Source organism: Sceloporus occidentalis, unplaced genomic scaffold, assembly GCF_023333645.1.
Source record: "Sceloporus occidentalis isolate IW3139 unplaced genomic scaffold, rSceOcc1.0.p SCAF_4, whole genome shotgun sequence".
Taxonomy (NCBI): Eukaryota; Metazoa; Chordata; class Lepidosauria; order Squamata; family Phrynosomatidae; genus Sceloporus; species Sceloporus occidentalis.
In genome coordinates this window covers 133,459,325-133,468,338 of record NW_028316984.1, presented here as the reverse complement: position 1 = coordinate 133,468,338, position 9,014 = coordinate 133,459,325, and the positions used below count along the sequence as shown (strand labels likewise).

The following is a 9,014-nucleotide window of genomic DNA, read 5'->3' as shown; positions in this document are numbered from 1 at the left end:
GGGTTCAGTCCCAGCCAGGGGCTCAGGGTCAACTCCGCCTGGCATCCTTCCGACATTGCTAAAATTAGTACCCAGCTTGTTGGGGGTAATTACCTCACAGTTGTAAACTGCTTAGAGACTGCTTAGGTGGTATTAAGCAGCATATAAATGAATCTGCTATTGCTAATATTACTATTGGAGATTGCTTGACCCAAATAAAAATTAATCTCCTCCTGTGCAAGCAGCTTTCCTGACAATTCAAAACACCTCCACCTCTTCTGTAACTGCACACTACTTCTGGTGGGTGGTATAAGATTATGTTGTAAAAACAGAATATGCTACACTACATTCGTTGGGCTGTCCCCACATAGCAATTTAGTTTGAAACAAAAACTAATGCAGTGATATCTTTAAAACAAAAATTACTCTAGTGTAGACTCAGTCTGATTGTATTCACAGAATAACAACATCCAGCGTTATTCCCCAGTTGAAATGAATAGATTAATGAAATGGTTCCTTATAGGCTCCTCAAATGAAGCATCATTGATGGCAAGCCATTGGTAGTCTATTTCCAAGCATACAATTGTTTAGAAAACAGTAGCCATCACTGTTATAAATTCTGAAAATGGACTGCACAAAAAGGAAAGTTCATTACTTGGAAAAGGACTACTAAAGTCATGTTTCCAGAGCGTGATAGTTACTTTTTGGGTTACAACTCCCAGAATCCCCTAGCTACCTGTCTAGGGAATTTTGCAAATAATAGCCCAAAAAGTAACTTTACAAAGCTGGACTGTGAGTACTGTTTTTTTTAAGCAGAAACAGTATAAAGGAAGGACTAATGATGACATGGGGAACAATTGTATGCTTCGAATGCTGCCACATGAACTATGCCAAAAGTAACACTAGTTTAGAGTCAGTAGTAAATTGGTTTAGTGGGCCTTTGCACAGGAATGGCTGATCTAAGATGAATCCACTGGTCATTAGGACTCCGTTAGTAAAGTTGGATGGAACAGAAGTACACACACACCCCTCCCAGGCATGATGGCTTCTGTGTAATCACTAAAGATGTTGCAACAATCCAAGATGAGCTTATTACTTCATTGTAAATCTAGACCTGTAATTCAGTCATGATGAGTAAGGGGTGAGAGTAATTTGATAGCAACACAGATTTTATAACCACAGGCTTTCTGCAGATGTTTAAAACTTGTGGTTTATGAGACTGTCTCTTTGGTTGCAAAAGGACACTGGTTTGGTTTTATGTACCAATATTTCTAATTCTGTTAAGAATACAAAGATGGCACCCGATCCCAAAAGTATTAATGACCTTAAGAATATGCAGTATTGTGTTGCTTATTTTAGTGGGGGATCGGTCAGCTGATGAAAGGTTTTATTTATGAGAATGCTTTCCCAGTTTCTGTCATCTTTGTTTTGTCAACAGAAAAAAGACCAGTCTTTCACAAACTGGAGAAAGATCCTAACTTGGTAGTAGGGAGCAGGTAAGGTTTCAATTTCAATTTCTGGCATCTTCAGGAGGAGCTGGGAAAGACTCCTTGGAGAGCTACTGCAACATGTGGCTCTCAGGTGTTGTTGGACGATAACTCCCATCACTTCTAACCAGTATAGTCAATAATGAGAGATAAGAATTATAATGCAGCTCAACATCTGGAGCACTCATGCCCCTTATCTCACTGGTGAGATCTATACGACTGTTACCCAGATTGTTCCTGAATGCCCTCTCTGACACTATGGAACATAAATTGGCTCCCTGGTTTTCAGAACCGCTTCAAGCAATTAAACAGACTGGACAATGGCTAGAACACACAAGCCTCATTGTGTCATTAACCAGAAGCACATTAAGAGTGCAAGTCTTATCTGTTTAGTCATGGAGCATAGCAGAAAAGCTGGCTTTGCCAACTCTATTGCAATTCTAAATAGCTGCCCAAGAAGAGACATTCTGTATGGTTTGGGGGTTATTTAAATCTACCTAATTAGCATTATGTTACAACCCTTCTGAGGCCTTCTGTCTTCATATAGATACTGGTGTTATATCAAATTTTGGTGAGGTGTTTAGTGCATGATCCTGTCTAGTTTGGGGTGGGGGATTAGCTCCAGTTGTGGTTTAAGCATGTGCACAAGTTTCTCTGCGTAACTGCATGCCCTCTCAACGCTTTTCCCATCATCACTGATTTAGCTTAGTTGAGAAGGGTGGACTAAGGTGGGTCGAATGTGGTAAATGGTTAGTGGGGACTGCTCTCCTTAAAGGGTCACTAATGTAATCAATCCTGAAAAATCCTCCAGGACCAAGTAAGTGATTTAAAAAAATTACCACTTACAAATTCTTTCTCCTTTTGATTATAACTTAGCAAGAGACATTTGTTGGAGGATACTGATTGTCTAAACCTATTCCAATCTGGGTTCTAGCCTTGATATGGGATAGAATTGGCCTAATTAACGCTCTTTATCAAGACTGTAACTCAGCTATTTCTTGTCCTTTTGCTACAGGGTTTGCCACTGTTTTAGAGGTGTTTTATCTGAAGTGGAAGATAACCATCTATTAATTATCTAAAATGGGAAAGAAAAGCCCTGTCAAAATCATCATCACTGGGCATGTTGACATGGGAAAATCCCTAGCTGTTGGTGATGTTATTTAAAAATGTGGTGGGATCGACAAGAAGATCACTGAGAAGTTTCAGATAGAAGCTGTTGAGATGGGCAAGTGCTTTCAGGTATGCATTGGTGTTGGACAAGGTGAAGGCAGAATGCGAACATGCAGTTTTCTTGCAATGTATTATTTTATACCCAGTGCTATTTGACATGCTGTGAATGTTGGTGTCTGTGTGTGGGGGGGAGAGAAAGGAATGGCCAGAGTTGTTCTGTAGCAAGGTATCACCAATATGATGACAGCCAACACTCCACTACATCTGAATTAGAAGAGGTTATCCATGATCAACGGTGGTTGGATGATCACAAATAATCTGAATCCCAATAAAATGGAGGCACTGTTGTAAGCAATTCCTGAATCTGGAATCAGGAGGGACACACATACAGTTCTGGGGTACCCCTTATGTTGACCATTGTCAATAAGATAATAGAGCAGTGGCTCTCAACCTTTCTAATGCCGTGACCCTTTAATACAGTTCCTCATGTTGTGGTGACCTCCAACTGATAGAGGAGTGGTATCTCTGTTCCTAAGTGTTTTCCAATGGTCTTAGGTGACCTCTGTGAAACAGTTGTTTGACCCCCAAAGGGGTCACAACTCACAGGTTGAGAAACATTGAAATAGAAATAAAATACGTTTTCCTCCATTTTCCAGCAAATTTAAGTTGCTTTTATCTTTTGGAGCTGGTACTTGGGATATCTAGGAGGTGTCAGATGAAATCACCACATTTGCACTCAGTTTTGGGTGGCTTAGAGCTGGTTTTAAGTGCAAAGATAACCAGAAAATTGGTCCAAATATATAATTTTTTTAAAATGGAGGTTCTCCAGGGGTCTTGCAAACCACATGAGTGACTCAGGTGTTGCATTTCCCTGTCTTTGCTCTAGAGAAATGGTGAGCATAATGTGGCTCTATGGTAGCATATAGCCCTCTGGTAGTTTTTGTGACCCTCAGCCTTCCAGATGACAATTTCTGGCAAAAAAAAAGAAAAGAAAAGAAAAAAAAGGTTGGGGTGGGGAAGAATAGATTCTCCCCACACCAATTCACATTTTAAATTGACACCTGGCCATTCATGGTGTTTGTTTGTTTTCCTTTTTAAATGAAGCCCCCAGAGGATCCTGGGGCTGAAAATTGGCTCATAACCCCCAGCACAATTGCCCACTCAGCCTTCCCCCCACCTTCAGGCACCGATAATGTGTTTTCAAGGTTTCTTTTAAATATAAGAAGTTGCTCTCATCCTAATAACTGACTTAAGTTATTCTAAACTTAACAGGGTCTTGTAATTTGTAGTATTGCCATTTTTGTAGTTTGTTTTGTAAACTTTTATAAAGCACTTAAGAATTTAAAAATAGGAAGTGATATATAAGTATTTTGAAATGGTAAATAAGTTCTATTTGTTATGATCTTATATGTATGTATACATACATACATACATGACCTTGGGCATGTCACACTCTCTCACCTCAGAGGAAGGCAATGGCAAACCACCTCTGAACAAACCCTGTCCAGAAAATCCCATAGGGTTGCCATAAGGCTACACTATAATGTGTGTATGTGTGTATATACACACACACTGTATATATACTGTATACAGACACACACAAATGACCTTATGTGTCTGTATATGTGTGTGTGTGTACACACACTAATAATAATAATAATAAGAAGAATATTTATTTATATTTTCCGCCTCTCCCTGGGGACCAAGGCGGGATTACATCAATAAAATAGTAAAATACAAGTATAAAAATACAGATAATAAAACACTAACAATATAATTTTAAATTTAAACATCATCTGCATATAAAGTACATATACACTGTATATACACACAAATGACCTTATCTGTGTGTGTATGTATACGTATCTATACATACAAACATGACCTTGGGCAAGCCACACTCTCTCAGCCTCAGAGGATGGCAATAGCAAACCACCTTTGAACAAACCCTGTCCAGAAAACTCCTTTGGGTTGCCATAAGTCAGAAAAGACTTGAAGGCACACAACAACAACAGTAGTACAGTAGTAGTAGTAGTGGCGTAGCATCACTGTGAGTAAGCTTCACTGATCCCAAAGGCATTTGCCTCCCAGGTCCCAGCAGAGTCTCAATAGGCTGCTGTGTGAAACCCTCGGTGTGGCAGAGCTTCCCCCCGCTGTTAGGATGGCAAGTGTGGAGTTATTTCCTCTGCTTCCCTCCCTCCATCTCTCAGCCCTTGCTGCCCTGTTGCATCAACTTCCTGTGCAAAAGGGAGGAAGGGAAGGGGGGAGGCTCCTTGCTTTGGGATGAGGATGCTGGTGGTGATGCTGGGTTTCTCTCTCAAACACACACCCCTTTCCCTCCTCCAGTACATCAGCTTCCTGTGCCAAAAAATCCCGTACGTGAGGCGAAAAAGATGCTCTGTGTGTGTGTGTGTTGTGTTTTTGTGTTGCCGTTGCTGCTTTGGTGCATCAACTTCCTGTGCTTGCAGTGGGGCGATTGTTCTGGAGGATGTTTTACTCCTGCTCTTAGTGCATCAACTTCCTGTGCAGAAATGTTCATTACATATATATATATATGTGTGTGTGTGTGTGTGTGTGTGTTTTACACACACACACATGTAATGAACATTTCTGCACAGGAAGTTGATGCACTAAGAGCAGGAGTAAAACCTCCCCCAGTATATAGTGAGTGTGTGTGTGTGTGTGTGTGTGTGTGTGTATATATTATATACACACTGTACTATTATATATATATATATATATATATATTGTATACTATATATAGTTATATATATATATATATATATATATATACTGTAGTGTATACTGTATACTATATATATATATATAGAGAGAGAGAGAGAGAGAGAAAATTTCTACACAGGAAGTTGATACGTTTGTCTTCCAAGTATATATATGTGTGTGTGTGTGTGTGTGTATATATATATTCATTCATGCATATATATATATATATATATATATATATATATATTTTCTCTGTGTGTATATTTATACAGACACACACAAACTGAGGGAAGAGGAGTAAAGTGCGTGCATTTTTGTGTGTTTGTGTAAGACTAGGGCTATTGGCTTATTCGTGGCTGCTCTTGCTATTATTGCTTCCTCTGCTGAGGGGTGGAGTAGAGAAGAGAGCCATTCAGGATGCTTGAACGACGGCTGCACATCCGCACTGCAGGGATAATCCGGCTTGACACCACTTTTGACGCTGTGGAATCCTGGGAACTGTAGTTTGTGGCATCTCTTGGCAAGAGGAGGCCGAACTGTCTCTCTTTCACACAAAAAACCTACGGAGCGGAGCCACCACAGATTACCCTTCCCAGGATTCCACAGTATAGGTAGCCATGGGCCGTTAAAAGCGGCGTCGAAGCGGGTTAAACCTGCAGTGCGGATGGTGGGCGGTGTGCTCCCCCCCCCCCATAACAACCTTGGTGTATCCGCTTCCTGCGCAGAACCACTTGGATCTTGTGTTAATGGTGTGTATTTGGGGGGGGGGAGGAGGAGGGGGGGTCAGAGCTGCTCCTTCCCTCCTGATCCTCCTCCTCCTCCTCCTCCGCTGTGAGAGTTTTGCTGCTGCCCTACTTCACTCTACTTTAGTTTCACTCACTTTACATCCGGGTTTTTTCCCTAGGCAATGGGGGACGCAGCACAGCCCGTTCCTTAGGCAAAGGGAAATAAATTCGCCGCACCGACGCCGCGTCAAATAGTTCCCCCTCCTAAGGAGGAGCCTTGAGCAGGAGCCCCCTCCCTTTATTCCTGAGGAGGCCAACCGCCCCTTTCTATATCTGTGTACATAGATATATAGATAGATATCTGAAGGGAAACAATCCTGGGCGAGTGGGACGCCTCCTCCCTCTCCGCTTTTGTCCCCACCTTCCTTCCTTCGGGCCTCCTCTACTTCTGAGGAGAAGAAGAAACAGAAGCGGCCTGAGAGAACCGCTGTGCCTATCTGTTTGCGAGGGAGGGAGGGAGGGAGCGCGCATGCGCGTGCACAAACAGGCGCGCGCTCAGGCAGGCGATCAAGTGAGCGCGAGACAGACAGCGTGCCCGCGCGCGCGCCTCTGCCTCTCTCTCTCTCTCTCCGTCCTCGCGCACGCGCATTCCCTCCCCTGTCAGGCCAGGCCCGAGCCGAAGCCTAAGCGAAAGGGAGGCCGGTGGCGGCGGAGGGATCCAAACGTGAGGGTGCTGCGGCCGGGCCGGGTGAATGGGATTGAAGAAGAGTTCAGCTTCTTCTTCTCCTCCTCCTCCTCCTCCTCTTCTTCTCCCTCTTCTTCTGGGCTTGTTTTTGTGCCACAGTTTCTCCTCTCCTCTCTTTCTCCCCTTCCCTTCTTCCCCGTCGCAGCCGAAGGAGAAGGAAGGAGAAGAAGAAGAGGAGGAGGACCCCGGGGAGAAGGGGAGGAAAAGGACCCCCCTCAGAGGAGGAGGAGGAGGAGGAGGAGGAGGGAGCAGCCAGCCAGCCAACCCTCTTCCACTCCCAGCTTAGATTAAAGAAAGTGAGAGGAGGAGGAAGAGGAAAGAAGAAGAAGAGGAGGGAGGAGGAGGAAGAAGAAGAGGAAGAGGGAGACTGGGAGGCCCTGAGGAGCAGCAGCAGCAGCAGCAGCCTCCCTCCTCCTCCTCCTTTCCTATGAAGAGGAGTCCTTCCCCCTCCAGGAGAGGGGCGCCCCAGCCAGGCACCGACACCACCCTCCTCAGCATCACCATCAGGGTGTAGTATCTCACCTTTTGGATCCTTTCCTCCCTCCCTCTCTCCCTCCTTCCCTGGTCTTCTCTTTCTTTCCTTTCTCTTCCTAAGTCCTCCCACACACCCCACTCCCCTTGGATGCCTCCCTTCCTTATTTGGGAGGGATGATGATGATGATGATGACTATGATGATTGTGGCAGTCTTTTCTTTTTCCTTTTAGTGGTAGCCAAGTCCTCCATGAGCCAACTTGGGAGACCACCAGCAGCAGCAGCAGCAGCAGCAACTTCAGCTCCCCCTCCCTCCTCCCTCCCTCCCTCCCTCCCAAAAGGGGAGCCTGGAGGTGTGGGGATTTGGTTTATTTATTAGTGGTTTTGAGGGGGGCTCCTCCTTCCTCTCTGGGTGTATTGTCACCTGTAAGGGTCGAAGTAAGTTTCTTGGGAGAGGAAGGAGTAAGGAGGTGAGAGAGGCATTTTATTTGGGGCTGTGAAGAGAAGGAGGAGGAGGAGGAGGAGAGAGAGATGACACATTTGCAAAGGCAAGAGGGGGAAGAAGAAGAAGAAGCCAGATCTCTCTCTCTCTTTCCCTCTCTCTCTTTACTCTTTCTCTTTTTCCCTCCCTCTCTCTCTCTCATTCCTTCTGGTCTTCTTCCTCAGGATGGTGGTTTCCATCCAGGCCGATTTTCTGCTGGGTTGTTTTTCCTCTGAGATGCTGCTGCTGCTGCTGCTGCTGCTGGAGAAGAAGAAGAAGTTTTATTATCTTGGAAATGATGCTGCTTTGATGACTGAGGAGTCGTCGTAGTAGTAAAGCTGCGGTGAAGGAGGCGTTGTGTTGGTTTGTGTGTGTGTGTGTATATATGTGTGTGTATCTGCGTGTTTCCCACCCCTTCTTCTTCACTCCTCCCTTCTTCTTCCTCCCTTTTCCTTTAATTTGTCTTGGTGGCCCAAGTAGTGCTGGGAAATTCCCCCCCTCCATTTCTTTCTGCAACTTGTTATTCTGAAGTCTCTGTTCAGATGCTCCCCCTCTCTTTACATCATGGGGCAGCCCCCCTTTTTAATTAGTTAATTAATCGTTCTCCCCCCCTTTTTTTTACTGGCATACAAAGCTGGTTGCAAACAACAACAAAAGCAACAACAACCCCAAAACAACAACACCTTTGGGATTTCACACTCCTACTCTGGCACATGTTTGGAGGGAGTGAAGACGTGTGTCTTGGTTTCCATATTTCTTGTGTGTGTTTGTGTGTGTGTTTTCCAGGAGGAGTGGGGTTGTTGTACGTGGGACTCTCTGCCTTTTGGTCCAGTCCCCTTGTGCATGCGGATCTCGTTACTTTCCCCCTCTGTTTTCCTTCTTTGTTATTCTGAGCCTTACTACAGATCCCCCCTCTTACTCCTCCTCCTCCTCTCCCTGGCCTGCAGTGTGGTTGATGCTTTCAGGGTTGCAATGTTAGACTTTTTTGTTCTTGTCCTGGGTGAATGCGAATTGCATCAAGCCCCATTCGCACAACTGTCATAAAAGGATTTTTTGGGGATTTGTTGGGGTCCATTTTCGTAGGGGACGGTTTGGTTATTGGGCCGCAAAAGCTTGCAGGTGGCAAGATAAGGATGCCATTGCATTTAAGTCAGATGCTGTAATATTTTTTTAAAAGCCAGGTTAGGTTATGCACAGACTTGAAAACAAGTTTTTGTAAAGCCAGTTGGCTT

At 44.3% G+C, this 9,014-nt stretch overlaps 1 protein-coding gene across 5 annotated transcripts in view; it reads left to right on the top strand.

Moving 5' to 3' along the window:
- The first annotated feature begins 6,815 nt into the window (after positions 1-6,815).
- Positions 6,816-9,014, top strand: part of LOC149314637 (PHD finger protein 21A) — a 179,396-nt gene continuing 177,197 nt past the window's right edge. For 3 of the 5 annotated variants that reach the window (XM_089521524.1, XM_089521526.1, XM_089521525.1), the window contains exon 1: positions 6,816-7,337. The gene's annotated coding sequence lies outside the window, so the exon portion shown is untranslated. The remainder of the gene's footprint in view (positions 7,338-9,014) is intronic. The other 2 variants (XM_089521522.1, XM_089521523.1) reach the window with 1 other exon arrangement.